General features: G+C 40.2%; 2 non-coding genes across 2 annotated transcripts; both read right to left on the reverse strand.

Moving 5' to 3' along the window:
* Nucleotides 1–6679: 6679 nt before the first annotated feature.
* Nucleotides 6680–6783, reverse strand: LOC148545450 (small nucleolar RNA R71). The gene has a single exon (XR_015901884.1). It is a non-coding gene; the product is annotated as a small nucleolar RNA R71 (small nucleolar RNA).
* An 8743-nt stretch (nucleotides 6784–15526) lies between these two features.
* LOC148545451 (small nucleolar RNA R71) lies at nucleotides 15527–15633 on the reverse strand. The gene has a single exon (XR_015901508.1). It is a non-coding gene; the product is annotated as a small nucleolar RNA R71 (small nucleolar RNA).
* Nucleotides 15634–15885: the final 252 nt, after the last annotated feature.

Below are 15885 nucleotides of genomic sequence, written 5' to 3' on the forward strand. Positions count from 1 at the left end.
ATCCAAACCTGGCATTGAATGCCGAAAACAGCCTTATGCACGTGAATTGTTTAAGTCTCAGTCCCAGCACACACCAAGTGGGCCCCAGAAGTGGATCTCTGCACCTTCTGTCATAGTCTACTCACTTTTTGTAAACCTAGGCTACTAGTTTAGTATTTAAACAACTTTTAGAAACTTATTTTGCATCTCATGACATTTTAGATCTGAACTTTGTACTCTTTGACGGCATGAGTCTCTAAACCCCATTGTTGGGGGTGAGGAGCTTTGCTGTGTCTCAATGAATTAATGCAAGTATTTCTGTTTTCCATTCAAACATGCGTGTTCCTATCTAAGATATCCATTCGCACCTAACTATGGAGAAGGTGATGATCAGTGACACTCATCACCTTCCTCAATCCATGAACGTGTGTCTGACAATCACCTCCGTTCTACATCAGATTGAATGAATATCTCTTAGATTCCTTAATCAGAATCTCCGTGGTATAAGCTAGATTGATGGCGGCATTCATGAGAATCCGGAAAGTCTAAACCTTGTCTGTGGTATTCCGAGTAGGATTCTGGGATTGGATGACTGTGACGAACTTCAAACTCGCGAGTGCTGGGCGTAGTGACAGACGCAAAAGGATAGTAAATCCTATTCCGGTACAACTGAGAACCTGCAGATGATTAGCCGTGCGGTGACAGCGCACCTTGACCCTTTTCACTGGAAGGATGGATGGTAGCCATTGACAACGGTGATCCACCTACACACAGCTTGCCATAGAAGGACGTGCGTGCGTGAATCAGAAGACAGAGGAAAGCAGAGATTCAGAAGACAAAGCATCTCCAAAACTCCAACATATTCTCCATTACTGCATAACAAGTAACCTTTAACCTATACTCTCTTGTTTATTCGCACTTCAACTGATAAATAAAATTGACTTCCTGACTAAGAATTGCAAGATAACCATAGATTGCTTCAAACTAACAATCTCCGTGGGATTCGACCCTTACTCACGTAAGGTATTACTTGGACGACCCAGTGCACTTGCTGGTTAGTGGTACGAGTTGTGAAAAGTGTAATTCACAATTCGTGCACCAGTAGTTTCATGCATTTCCTTAGAAAATAAGCTAGTTTTGGGTAGATATTCACTTACATCTTGATTCAAGCATACATTGTGCACTTTACATGATTTCATGAGGATTTTGCATGAATTTAATGACAAATTGGATGTTGTATTTCCCATGACTTGGACTAGAACTTTGATGCACTCTATTGCTTGATTTCAGGACAAAGGAAGCAAGGAAGAACCACGTTAACAGCCACGTTAATCTAATTAACGTAACTCCTAACGTGGAATGGGAGTAACTTGCAAAGTTAATGAGAAAAGTAATCGCTAATAACGCTCTCGAAGCCATCATTGCCCACGTTAAGAGTCACGTTAACTAAGTTAACGTGAACTCTAACGTGGAGGAAAGGAAATGGAGCCAACGTTAGTGACACTTACCTTTGTCACTAACGTTGGACCAAGCTCATAAGTGGCCACGTTAAGAGCCACATTAACTTAGTTAACGTGGCCTCTAACGTTAAGAAGTAAAGGGGAAGCCAACGTTAGTGACATTCAACTTTGTCACTAATGTTGGCCAAGTCACAATAAGCCACGTTAACTTCCACATTAACCTAGTTAACGTGGAAGCTAACGTGAAGAAAGTAGGTGATCGACAACGTTAGTGACACCAAACATTGTCACTAACGTTGGGATTAACCCACACAAGCTCCAATAAGCCACGTTAACTCCCATGTTAACCTAGTTAACGTGGAAGCTAACGTGAAGAAGGAAGGTGATCGCCAACGTTAGTGACACCTAACATTGTCACTAACATTGGAAGGAGCCCACACAAGCCACAATGAGCCACGTTAACTCCCACGTTAACTTAGTTAACGTGGAAGCTAACGTGAGGAGGAGAGATGATGAGCCAACGTTAGTAACATTCACCTTTGAAACTAACGTTGGAGATGGCTAGCACAGGCACGTTAAAGGACACGTTAACCTAGTTAACGTGGACTCTAACGTGGGAGCTAGGGGCACATTGGAACGTTAGTGACAAAAGTAAGTGTCACTAACGTTCTCGAAGGTTGGCAAGCCTACGTTAAGGAGCCACATTAACTAAGTTAACGTGGACTCTAACGTAGGGAAGGAGGAGGCTTCTCAACGTTATTGGGAAAGGTAAGTCCCAATAACGTGTACGAAGGACAAAGAGGCAACGTTAGTGGCAACGTTTGTGCCACTAACATTGAGGTTAACGTGGCTCTTACTTGGGTGAGGAACGTTAGTGAAAAAGGTGATTGTCACAAACGTTCTCGAACCCATATTTTCACTGAACGTTAACACCACTAATGTCCTGAGCTAAAGTCTCTGCCCACTTCACACTTTCTCTCTGCAAGTAAAACTAAGCCCAATGAAGAAGATAACTGCATCGAACTCAAGATCCAAAGGCCCATACCCAAGACTTGAAGAGCCCACTAGAAGATTAGAAGAGTAGTATATATAGGAGTAGCTTTGAATTATTTTGGGAGTTGGAAATTATAGGGAGCCTCTTGGCATAGAACTACTCTCTGTATTTTACTTTCTCTGCACTTCTAGTTTCATCATGTATTCTCCATCTTTGTTTTCATTTTCCAGAGCTATGAACAACTAAACCCCTTTCATTGGGTTAGGGAGCTCTGTTGTAATTTGATGGATCAATACTAGTTTTCATTATTCTTCTTCTATCTTTTCTCTTGATTTAACTTGAAAGCTTTCGACCTTCATCCAATTGGGTAGTTATCTTAGAAAAGAAGCTATTCAAACTTGGATCTCTTCTGAACCTTGAAAGAGGAATGAAGAGATCGTGCTAGAAATGCTTTCTCATGCTGGACCAAATTGGGTTTGGATGGATATGTGACTATAATCCTCTCAACACTTGATTTGGGAAATGCATGTGGTATAATCAGTGACCATACTTCATCTCTTCTCATGAGCAATTGACCAAGGAATTGGCTATTGATCAAGATTTGAGAGATTGAATTACAAGGAATTGTAATTCAATCACTTAAGATTGCCAAGGAGATCAATGAGTGCATTGATTGAGGAAGAGATGAAAATGAAATTGATCCGGAGAATGCAACATCTCCTGAGCCCAATGAACTCCCCATTTCTGATCTTACCCATTCTCTTTAATTTCTGTCATTTACTTTTATGAGCAATTACCCCATTCCCATTTAAGATTCTGCAATTTACTTTCCGTCATCTACATTAAGCTCTTTATTTCTTTTGCAACTTCTTTACTTTTTGGTCAAGAGAGTGTTTGAGATTTAGATTTGCTTTCTATTTCGGTTACTTCACTGAATTTGTCAATTTCTCTTTAGGATTTCATAGTTGAGTTAAGCTTTCTCGCTGTTTTACTTCAATTTATATTTTCTAGTTCAATTTGAATCCCAATACCCAAATCCTTTTATTCTTGATGCAATTTAAGTTTCTTGTCAATTTAGATTCAGCAATTTAAGTTTCTTGCACTTTAAGTTTCAGTTATTTACATTTCTTGCAATTTAAGTTTCAGCTCTTTTACTTTCTTGCACTTTAAGTTTCTGCAATTTACTTCTTCTGCACTTTAAGATTTTGTCAATTTACCTTCTCCCTTTTAGTTTCTTGCAATTTTACTTCTGGTAATCAAGTTTCACTTAAATCATCAAATATTCACTTAACTAAATTCATCACCTAACTAAAGTTGCTCAATCCATCAATCCCTGTGGGATCGACCTCACTCATGTGAGTTATTACTACTTGATGCGACCCGGTACACTTGCCGGTGAGTTTGTGTGGAATCGTTTTTCCCTCATCAATAACTTGGAAAAGCTCTTTACTTGAACAACAGCTTGAAAATATATTCTCCTAAATTTCTAATTATCTACATTTAACGGGATACATGACATATAATCCTCTTATATTCGGGTAATTAGGATTTCTGTGGCATATAACTAGAATTGAACTTCACCCTCTAATTGGAATTAATTGACCAAGGAATTGGTAGTTGATGAAAGTTAGAGGAGACTAAAAAGGTCTAAGGAATTAGGGTTTAGTCACATATGGTTTGCCATGAATTAAATCTTGCATGATTAAAATAGTTAGTAAGAAAAGTCAATCAGGAAAATAGATAACTCTGAAGTCTTAACTATTTCTCCATATATTATTCTCAACTTATTTACTGCCTGCCTTCTGATATTTTGAATCTACTATTTAATGCTTTTGAACTCTCAAACACTATTTTCTGTTTGTCTGACTAAGCCAATCACTCAATCATTGTTTCTTGATCCATCAATCCTCGTGGGATCGACCGTCACTCAGCTGAGGTATTACTTGGTACGACACGGTGCACTTGCCGGTTAGTTTGTGGTTATAAATTCTGCACCATGTTTTTGGCGCCGTTGCTGGGGATTGATTGTGATTGACAACTACTCGTTGTTTGATTTCTTAGATTAGATCATTTTTCTTTTAATTAGTTTTATTTTAGTATTATTATTTTTTATTTCTTGATGCCAGGGCATCTTGGCCAGTTTCACTGACTTTTTCTTTACTGTTTTTAGGGTGGTTTCATGCATTTCTTTAGGAAATAAGCTAGTTTTGGGTAGATATTCATCTACACCTTGATTCAAGCATACATTGTGCATTTTACATTATTTCATGAGAATTTTGCATGAATTTAGTGACAAATTGTATGTTGCATTACCCATGACTTGGACTAGAACTTTGATGCACTCTGTTGTTTGATTTCAGGACCAAAGGAAGCAAGGAAAGGGAGGTAACTTGCAAGGTTAATGAGAAAAGTGATTGCCAATAACACTCTCAAAGCCATCATTGCCCACGTTAAGAGTCACGTGAACTAAGTTAACGTGCACTCTAATGTGGAGAAGGGAAGTTGAGCCAACGTTAGTGACACTTAACATTGTCACTAACGTTGGCAAACACTCATGAGTGGCCACATTAGAGCCCACGTTAACCTAGTTAACGTGGCCTCTAACGTTAAAGGGGGAAGAGAAGCCAACGTTAGTGACATTCAACATTGTCACTAACGTTGGCCTAAGGATGCAACACACCACGTTAACTACCACGTTAACTTGGTTAACGTGGGAGCTAACGTGAGAAGTGAGAGTTGTCGACAACGTTAGTGACACTCAACATTGTCACTAACGTTGGAAGCAACCACACAACCCCCCAAGGAGCCACGTTAACATCCACGTTAACTTAACATCCACGTTAACTAAGTTAACGTGGAAGCTAACGATGAGGAATGAATGATGAGCCAACGTTAGTGACACTCAACATTGTCACTAACGTTGGGATGGCTAAGAATGGCCACGTTAGAAGCCACGTTAACATAGTTAACATGGACTCTAATGTGAGATCTAGGGGCACATTGGAACGTTAGTGAAAATGTTAAGTGTCACTAACGTTCTCGAAGTTTGGCAAGGCCACGTTAGAAGCCACGTTAACCTAGTTAACGTGGGCTTTAACGTGAAGCAAATAGGGGCACACTGGAACTCTCAACCCTTTAATTCTAGCATTTACTTTTCTGTTATTTACATTCCCGCCATTTTATTTTCTGCAACTCTCAACCCAAATTCTGGATTCACTCAACTAGAACATTCTTCTAATTAAAGTTGCTTGATCAATCAATCCCTGTGGGATTCGACCTCACTCTATTGTGAGTTTTTACTTGACGACAAATTTGGTACACTTACCGAAAGGAGATTTGTTGAGAGACAAGTTTTTCGTGCATCAAGTTTATGGCGCCGTTACCGGGGATTGATTGTGCATCAACAATGATTAAATTGGAAGATCACTAGATTGAGCATTTTTATTTTTGTGAATTTCATTTTCTGTTTGAGTGATTTACTTTTTGTTTTCGTTAAACTTCTTCCCTTCCCCCTCTACTCTTTTGTTTTGCTTTGTTATTTTCAATTCTGTTTGCTAACCCACTAACTGTTTGATATATTGCATCACCCACAACTAACAGTAATTCTGACACAAATACTTTCTGCATCTATCTTTTCTTGCTTGCACTTGATGGTTGTATGACAGGAAGAAGAAGCGGGGCTTCAACTTCCTTCGATTCTGAACCTGAGAGGACCTTCCTTAGATTAAGGAGGGAGGCAAGAGGAAAGAAAGTGGTTGGTGCTGAGGAAGAAGAGCAATTCTTTGAAACAAACATGGAAGACAACATGGAAAACCATCATGAAGAAGAGGATCACAACCATGGGGGAGGAGGTAGAGCAAATCATGCTCGGGAGGATAGAAGAGTTTTGGGCTCTTACATCAATCCAAACCCAGGCAATTGTGGAAGTAGCATCCAAAAGCCAACAATCCATGCCAACAACTTTGAACTTAAACCACAGCTCATCACCCTTATTCAGAACAACTGCTCGTTTGGAGGAGGTGTTCAAGAAGACCCCAATCAACATTTGACCACCTTCCTGAGAATACGTGACACAGTGAAGTCTAATGGTGTTCACCCTGACGCCTATAGATTGATCCTATTTCCATTCTCACTTAGGGACAAAGCAGCCAAGTGGCTGGAATCCTTCCCAAGGGAAAGCTTGACAACTTGGGAAGACGTGGTGAACAAATTTTTAGCAAGATTTTACCCTCCTCAACGAATCAATAGGCTGAGAGCTGAGGTCCAAACTTTCAGGCAACAAGATGGTGAGACTCTATATGAAGCATGGGAGAGGTTCAAGGACTTAACAAGGAGGTGTCCACCTGACATGTTCAACGAATGGGTGCAGCTGCACATTTTCTATGAAGGACTCTCTTATGAGTCAAATGAGTCAAAGAAGGCCGTAGACCATTCATCCGGAGGATCTTTGAACAAGAAGAAGACTATCGAGAAAGCCATATATGTTATTGAAACAGTAGCAGAGAACGACTACTTCTATGCTTCCGAAAGAGGGAACACAAGAGGAGTAATGGAGCTAAATAATGTAGATGCTCTGTTGGCCCAAAACAAGCTCATTACCCAGCAGCTGGCTGACCTCACCAAGAAGATGGAGATAAACCAAGTAGTAGCAATCTCCACTTCATCAACAACCCAAGAAAGAGTGAATGTAGAAGCAGAGGGGAGTCAGGAGCAAGCCAACTACATTGGGAATTCACCGAGGAAAAACTATGATCCATACTCCAAGACCTACAACCCTGGATGGAGAAACCACCCAAACTTTGGGTGGGGAAGTGAGCAAGATCAAAACCAAGATCAGAGACGTTACAACTCCAACAACAATGCAGCTCACCAGCAATTCACATAGAGGACATCTCAACACCCCCACAACAACACTTCTCCACACGCCTATCAAAACCAAAACAGCACATCTGCTCCGAATCACTCATCAATTGATGACAAGCTCTCTAAGATTGAAGCCTTACTTGAAGAAATATGCCAAAAGATTCAAGAAGAAAAGGTGTTCAAAGAGGAGGTGCGAGCCAATATTAAGAACCAGGGAGAGACCATCAGGAAGCTGGAATTTCAGGTGAGATATTTAGCTGAGAAGATTCCCAAACCTACTGATAGCTTCCCAAGTGACACGGAGAAAAACCCCAAAGGAGAAGCAAAGAAAGTAAGATGGGAAGATTGCAAAATGGTCACTGCGAGTGATCAAGAGACTGAAGACAAGCAAGGCAAACTTTGCAAACAACTTGAAGACAACTCAACAAAGGAGGAGGATAGAGATCGCCAAGAACCAGAAATCTCACAACAAGAGCTGCTGAAGCTCTATGCACCCTTCCCTCAACTGCTCAATAGTGCTGTGGGAAAAAGAATATACTCAAGGTTCCTAGACTTGTTTGCATCTCTGCATGTGAACATACCATTCATCAAGGCAATTCAACAAATGCCTGCATTCATCAAGTATATGAAGGAACTTCTTCCCAGGAAAAGCTCACTCAAAGGAGGCCAGACTATAGTGATGAACAAGGAATGTGGTGTCCTTATTCAACCTGAGTTGCCTACAAAAAGAAGAGATCCAGGGAGTTTTCACATCCCTTGTGCCATAGGTGAAACTATGTTCGATAGAGCACTATGTGATTTGGGGGCCAGCATCAACTTACTGCCCTTATCCCTAGCAAAGAGGCTACAGATCAATGAGATAATACCCACAGATGTAATCATCAGACTGGCTGACAAAACTCAAAAGCAAGCAATAGGAGTGGTGGAAAATGTGTTGCTAAAAGTTGGGAAATACTTTCTCCCAACAGACTTTGTCATCCTGGACATGGAAGAGAGTCACACTCATCCAATCATATTGGGAAGACCATTCCTAGCTACGGCCAGAGCACTTATCGATGTAGAGAAAGGGGAGCTAATATTGAGAATCCATGATGAACGACTCAGCTTCAATGTTTTCAAACTTTCACAAGAAACAGATCAAGAGGACAAGGAACTAAGCACAAATGATAATGAGACACTGAAGGAGGAAACAAGCACTGAAGCACAGCCAGTTCATTCTGAGATCCCCTTAATAGATAAACAAGGAAAACAGCAATTGCCACAGCTCAAGAAAAAGTTGGAGGAACCTAAACCTCTAGAGGCAGGTGAAGACAGCATCACAACTCCTTGGAAAAAAGAGGTCACCAAGGGGAAGGCAACCTCAAAAGAAACAAAGAAGAAGGTACCAAGGAGATGGAAGAACAAGAAGATCCCTACGGAAGACTTCTCTCCAGGGGATAGAGTTGTCTCAACTTACTTCCTAGATATTCCCCCTAATCTCCCCACTGTACCATCTCAGTTACCCAAGGTCTTCACTATCAACAGAGTTCTTTCCCTGGAACATGTGGAGATCATTGATCCAACCAATGGATATAAGTCCACAGCAAGAGGGGAGGACTTTAAGCACTACCAACCACCCTGATGAAGGAAAAACGTCAAGCTAGTGATGCTAAAGAAGCGCTTCATGGGAGGCAACCCATGTTTTATATGTTTTTAAAATAATGAATAAATCAATGTTTATGAATTTCAACCCAAACTTGACAAACACTTGGTGAAATTTTTATCATGCAGTATATAGTGAAGAACAAGTTTAGTGTTCAAAGCAAACCAAGATGCATGCTAGTCTTGGGAGCTTTGAACAAAACTTTTCATCACATTACTTCAAACTAAGTTTGGTGTCACCCCATGGTGCCACCAAGATGCATATAAGGACCCACCAATAGTTAGTTAGTTAGTTGGAATTCATAAATAAACAAACTTTTTTTCTTCTATTTATTATTCTAGCCGTAGAGTTTAATTTCTATGATATTAATTTCCTTATTTTAAATCTTTATAGGAAAGGAAAAGAAGCATAAAAAGGGGATTGATTGGACAATTAAATGGGGAAGAGTTCGCCACTTAATGAAGAGCACTACACACATGTCTCAAGAGGGAACGCATGGGGAAACGCTGCCATGCAACATTGGAGAAAGAAGACCCTTGAAGACCGAACCAATCACTCTCATTAAGTGATGATCCTTGTCCCTCCTTCATACACAACCCCAACCGTCCATCAAGCAACAATCCTTGCAATCCACACCTTCCACCCACTCATGATCTCCCTATATAAGTGAACCTTAGTGCATGATCATTCCTCACACTCAAATTCGCACTCTCCACACTTCATACTTTCGGCTTGCTCAAACCCCTTCATCACACTCTGTCCTAGCCAACCTATTCCTCATCTCTCCGTATCCTCCAATCTCCATCTCAAAACAGCAACTCAATTCATGGCATCATCAAGCTCAAAGAGGCAAAAGAGGAAAGAACCCATGGAGAGTGTTCCTTTCGATGAGAAGAAATTCAAAACTGCCTTTCATGAACGTGAATTCGAACGGATAAGGGCGAGAAAGATATTGCCAGAGTTAATCTTCCAAATCAATGCAGATGAGTCACCATAAATTCTGGAGAAAATCGAACAGAAGGGGTGGCAATTGCTCACAAGTCCAGAGGGGAAGATCAATGGAAACCTCATCAAAGAATTTTATGCGAATGTAGTAAGAGAGGATAAAACCAAGGCCCCAACCTTCAAAAGTTACGTAAGAGGAAAAGAGGTGGACTTCAGCCCAAATGCCATAACAAGAGTTCTTCACCTGAAATCACCTCATTTTGATGAGGAAAGTTATCAGGCAAGGATGAGTAGAAGCCCTGATAATAATGAGCTCTCAGAGATAGTGGCAGACATTTATGTTATAGCAGCTGACTGGGAGAGGTACACAGATGGGAGACCCAAGTTCATCAAGAGAGGAGACCTGAGCCCTGAAGCCAAGGGGTGGTTTGAACTTGTGAGGAGGTCCATTCTACCAACTGCAAATAATTCAGAGGTAAACATCAATCGAGCTACTATGGTGCATTGCTTAATACAAGGTGGGGAAATCAATGTGAATGAGCTCATCGCCGAAGGGATTCAAGATTCGGCTGAGAAGGTTGATTCAGGTGCCAGGCTTTGGTACCCCAGCACCATTCTCCGCTTATGCAATAAGGCCAAGGTAGTATTTGAGGACAGCAATCCAGACTGGGTGAACCCAGGGAGGCCAGTTACACTCGAGCGATTGGTTTATACTACACCTGCTCAACAACAAAGAAGACCACAAATAGGAAAAGCAAAAGCAAAAGAAAGAGCTCACCAAGAGGAACCTCATCAGGAAGAATATCAACAAGGAGAGTATTCTGATCCAGCCAACTTGAACATGAGTCACCTTCTAAGAGCCATTGAGGATTTGGGGATGAGACATATGGAAGGACAAGAGCAAATACTGAACCTTCAAACCAACTGGCTGAGCCAACAGGAAGCATGGCAAAAACAACAAATGGAGCAGCAGCAGGAACACTACTCCAGGCTCACTCAAGCCATCAACCAAGTGAATGAGAGGCAAGAGCTTCAAGAGAAGCACTTGCAAGAACTCAACCAGCGGCAGATAGCCCAAATGAAAACTTTCAATGAGTTCAGTGTACTCAATGAAGGAAGGCAACTACATAGGGAGGAGTTCTATGTGAACACTCAAGCCAAGTTGAACTACATGACTAGTAATATGCATCAGCTACACTATGCCATCCCTACATATGATGAGGTCCAAAAAGATTTTGTAGAACAAGAAGAGAGGAAGGTGAAACAGCAAAAGGAGACACTCAAGAAGAAGATGGAAGATGGTGGTTTCTGGAAGAAGCTGCTTGGAAAAGGCAAAGGAAGTGGGAGCACAAGCACTCAAGAGAGACACAATGAGGATAAACAAGGATGGGAGCATGGGCATCCACATGAATGAAAGGTGGTGGAGTTCTTTTTAGTCCATCGTTTTCTATGCTTTAAAATAAGGAAGATCTTGTATGAAATAGAACCTGCTTCCATGTTATGCTTAAACTTTTTAAATTCTGTCTTTTAAGTTTTCTTTCTGAATAGGTCCATGATTTCTGGATTAAATGTCACTGCATCTGTCCCTTATTTACTTATAAGCTTGTCCATTTTTAATCAAATGAAGAAGAGAATGTTTATGTTTTTTTTAAAGACCAGAATAGAGTTCATAATGTGGAAGTGCATTCATGAATCTTTGGGGTAGTCATAAGTTAGCTAAGTTGGTTCAACCACAAGGCTAGGAGGACAACTATCTATCCTGAATACTTGACTTTGGACATACCCATGAGACTAAGTTAATAACAAGATCCTAATAAGAGAAAAGGGAAAGAACAATGGAAGTGAAAAACAAAAGAAAAAGAGTAAGCAATAAGGCTAGGCACCAATGGTTTGGACCTTGAGACAAGTGTCTGTGGTGCTCCTGTGTGAGGGATCTACCTGGATAAATAAGCTCTCAGGGGTGCTTTATCACTTGGTAACTTGGATTAACTAACCCGGGATTATCAGCTGAAAATCCACTATCAAGAGTAACCCTCACTGCAGAGCATTTAGTAACCCAAAGAGGTGCTGGATACCAAGGTCTCAAGAAAAGAAAATAAATAAACTATATGCCTGTGGTGTGTATGTATGGGGGAGAGACTTGAGGGAGTAAGTCCTTAGGGGTGCTTCAACACCTAGCACCTTGAACCAACTGGTTCGGGAGTGTTGGCTGAAAATTTATCTTAAAGAGTTGCCCCCTTACAGAGCACTTAGCCTAAATAACACAAATAACCCTTGAAATAACAATAAAAGGATCAATGAATAAAAGTTTCATGGGATATAAACAAAGTAAGTGTTTAGGGACATGATGAAAGTCTGAAAGCCAGTAATGGAATGAACCTAAGTTGCTATGTATGAAACCACCATAAAATCAGTAACATGACTTCCACAAGAATGACTCATTCCTCTGGATATTCCATTCATCATTCTATTGTTCCAGTACTTGCTTAGGGACAAGCAATCTTTAAGTTTGGTGTTGTGATGCTAGGGCATCTTGGCCAGTTTCACTGACCTTTTCTTTACTGTTTTTAGGGTAGTTTCATTCATTTCTTTAGGAAATAAGCTAGTTTTGGGTAGATATTCACCTACACCTTGATTCAAGCATACATTGTGCATTTTACATTATTTCATGAGGATTTTGCATGAATTTAGTGACAAATTGTATGCTGCATTACCCATGACTTGGACTAGAACTTTGATGCACTCTGTTGCTTGATTTCAGGACCAAAGGAAGCAAGGAAAGGGAGGTAACTTGCAAGGTTAATGAGAAAAGTGATTGCCAATAACACTCTCAAAGCCATCATTGCCCACGTTAAGAGTCACGTGAACTAAGTTAACGTGCACTCTAACGTGGAGAAGGGAAGTTGAGCCAACGTTAGTGACACTTAACATTGTCACTAACGTTGGCAAACACTCATTAGTGGCCACGTTAGAGCCCACGTTAACCTAGTTAACGTGGCCTCTAACGTTAAAGGGGGAAGAGAAGCCAACGTTAGTTACATTCAACATTGTCACTAACGTTGGCCTAAGGATGCAACACACCACGTTAACTTGGTTAACGTGGGAGCTAACGTGAGAAGTGAGAGTTGTCGACAACGTTACTGACACTCAACATTGTCACTAACGTTGGAAGCAACCACACAACCCCCCAAGGAGCCACGTTAACCTCCACGTTAACTTAGTTAACGTGGAAGCTAACGATGAGGAATGAATGATGAGCCAACGTTAGTGACACTCAAAATTGTCACTAACATTGGGATGGCTAAGAATGGCCACGTTAGAAGCCACGTTAGCCTAGTTAACGTGGACTCTAACGTGAGATCTAGCGGCACATTGGAACGTTAGTGAAAATGTTAAGTGTCACTAACGTTCTCGAAGTTTGGCAAGGCCACGTTAGAAGCCATGTTAACCTAGTTAACGTGGGCTTTAACATGAAGCAAATAGGGGCACACTGGAACGTTAGTGACAATGTTGAGTGTCACTAACGTTCTCGAACTTATACTTTCACTAAATGTTAACACCCCTAACGCCCTGAGCTAAAGTCTCTGCCCACTTAGCACTTTCTCTATGCAAGTAAAGCCAAGCCCAAATGAAGAAAAGAACTGCTTCAAACTCAAGATCCAAAGGCCCAAGACTTGAAGAGCAAACTAGAAGCTAAGAAGAGTAGTATATATAGGAGTAGGTTTGAATTGAAAGGGAGTTCTGAAAGTTGGAAAAAGAGAATTACTCTCTGTATTTGACTTTTCTCTGCAATTTCTAGTTCTATGATGTATTCTCCATCTTTATTTTCATTTTCAAGAGCTATGAACAACTAAACCCCTTTCATTGGGTTAGGGAGCTCTGTTGTAATTTGATGGATCAATACTAATTTTCATTATTCTTCTTCTATCTTTTCTCTTGATTTTACTTGAAAGCTTTCGATCTTCATCCCATTGAGTAGTTATCTTGGAGGAGAAGCTATTCAAACTTGGATCTCTTTTGAACCTTGAAAGAGTAATGAAGAGATCAAGCTAGAAATGCTTTCTCATGCTGGACCAAATTGGGTTTGGATGGGTATGTGACTATAACCCTCTCAATATTTGATTTGGGAAATGCATGTGGTATAATCAGTGACCATACTTCATCTCTTCTCATGAGCAATTGACCAAGGAATTGGCTATTGATCAAGATTTGAGAAATTGAATTGCAAGAAATTGTAATTCAATCACTTAAGATTGCCAAGGAGATCAATGAGTGCATTGATTGAGGAAGAGATGAAAATGAACTTGATCCGGAGAATTGCAACATCTCCTAAGCCCAATGAACTCCCCATCTCTGATCTTACCCATTCTCTTTAATTTCTGCCATTTACTTTTATGAGCAAATCCCCCATTCCCATTTACAATTCTGCAATTTATTTTCAGTCATTTACTTCCAGTCCTTTAATTCTAGCATTTACTTTTCTGTTATTTACATTCCCGCCATTTTATTTTCTGCAACTCTCAACCCAAATTATGGATTCACTCAACTAGAACATTCTTCTAATTAAAGTTGCTTGATCAATCAATCCCTGTGGGATTCGACCTCACTCTATTGTGAGTTTTTACTTGACGACAAATTTGGTACACTTGCCGAAAGGAGATTTGTTGAGAGACAAGTTTTCCGTGCATCATTTCTTTATTTGTTTATTTTTATTCCCATAATTTTTTTTCTTTTCTTCTTTCTTTCTTTCTTTCATTCGTACCCCCCTCCCCTGCTGTTTCATTTTATTTCTCTTTTCTTTTATTATTTGGTTTTCGTAAACAAAAAAATTAATAAAAAAAATAATTTAATACTAATATTTTTCTTAATTTCTGAAATTAAGTTTGCTGTTCCCTAGTTAGTCTTATTTTAATTTTTCTTATTTAATTTGCCTAATAATTTCGAACTTTTTGGTCTTAATTTTAATAATATTTTTCGAATTTTAGTGTTTATTTTATTCAATATTTTTTTATTTTATCTCTTTACACAGGTTACCTCACTGGGAATTCTCTGCACTCTGACGCAGAGAGTTCTATCTTTTCTTATCTTCTGTCTGTTTATGTGCAGGAACAGAGACACGGAACCTCTTTTAGACTTTGAACCTGATCCTAAACCTGAAAGGACTTTCAGGCGGCGTTTGCAACAAGCAAGACTTTACAAGGCTGCAGAATCCACTATGGATCATAATAATGATGTTGATGCCAACATGGCAAATCCGAATGGGAATGAGCAACCTAGGAGAGTGTTCGGCTCTTACTCTGCTCCTACAGCAGATCTTTATGGAGAAAGCATTGTGGGGCCTCCTATAGCTGCGAACAACTTTGAGTTGAAGCCACAATTGGTCACCCTAGTGCAACAAAACTGCCAGTATCATGGTCTTTCCCAAGAAGACCCAAATAAATTTATTTCTAATTTTCTGCAGATTTGTGATACTGTGAAGACAAATGGAGTGAGCCCTGAGGTGTACAAACTCATGCTCTTTTCGTTTGCTCTGAGGGATAGAGCAAAGCTATGGCTAGATTCCCAACCCAATGAGAGTTTGGATACTTGGGACAAGGTTGTTACTGAGTTTCTTACTAAAATTTTCCACCAAAGAAGCTGACTAAGCTTAGGGTGGAGGTTCAGACTTTCAGGCAGAAGGATGGTGAAACTCTTTATGAAGCTTGGGAGAGATACAAGCTACTGACTAGGCAATGCCCTCCGGACATGTTCTCCAAATAGACCCAACTAGATATCTTTTATAAAGGCTTGGGTGAAATGTCCAAGATGTGCTTAGATAATTCTGCAGGTGGTTCATTGCACAAGAAGAAGACACCAGAGGAGACTATTGAGCTTAATGAATTGGTTGCTTGCAACCAATATTTATACTCATCTAACAGGAATCCTGTGAACTTTGAGGCTTCTCAGAAGAAGGGTGTTATGGAAGTAGAAGCTCTTAATGCTATTCTTGCTCAGAACAAGCT

Source organism: Arachis ipaensis, chromosome B9 (genome assembly GCF_059453495.1).
Source record: "Arachis ipaensis isolate K30076 ecotype BB chromosome B9, ASM5945349v1, whole genome shotgun sequence".
NCBI classification, from domain to species: domain Eukaryota; kingdom Viridiplantae; phylum Streptophyta; class Magnoliopsida; order Fabales; family Fabaceae; genus Arachis; species Arachis ipaensis.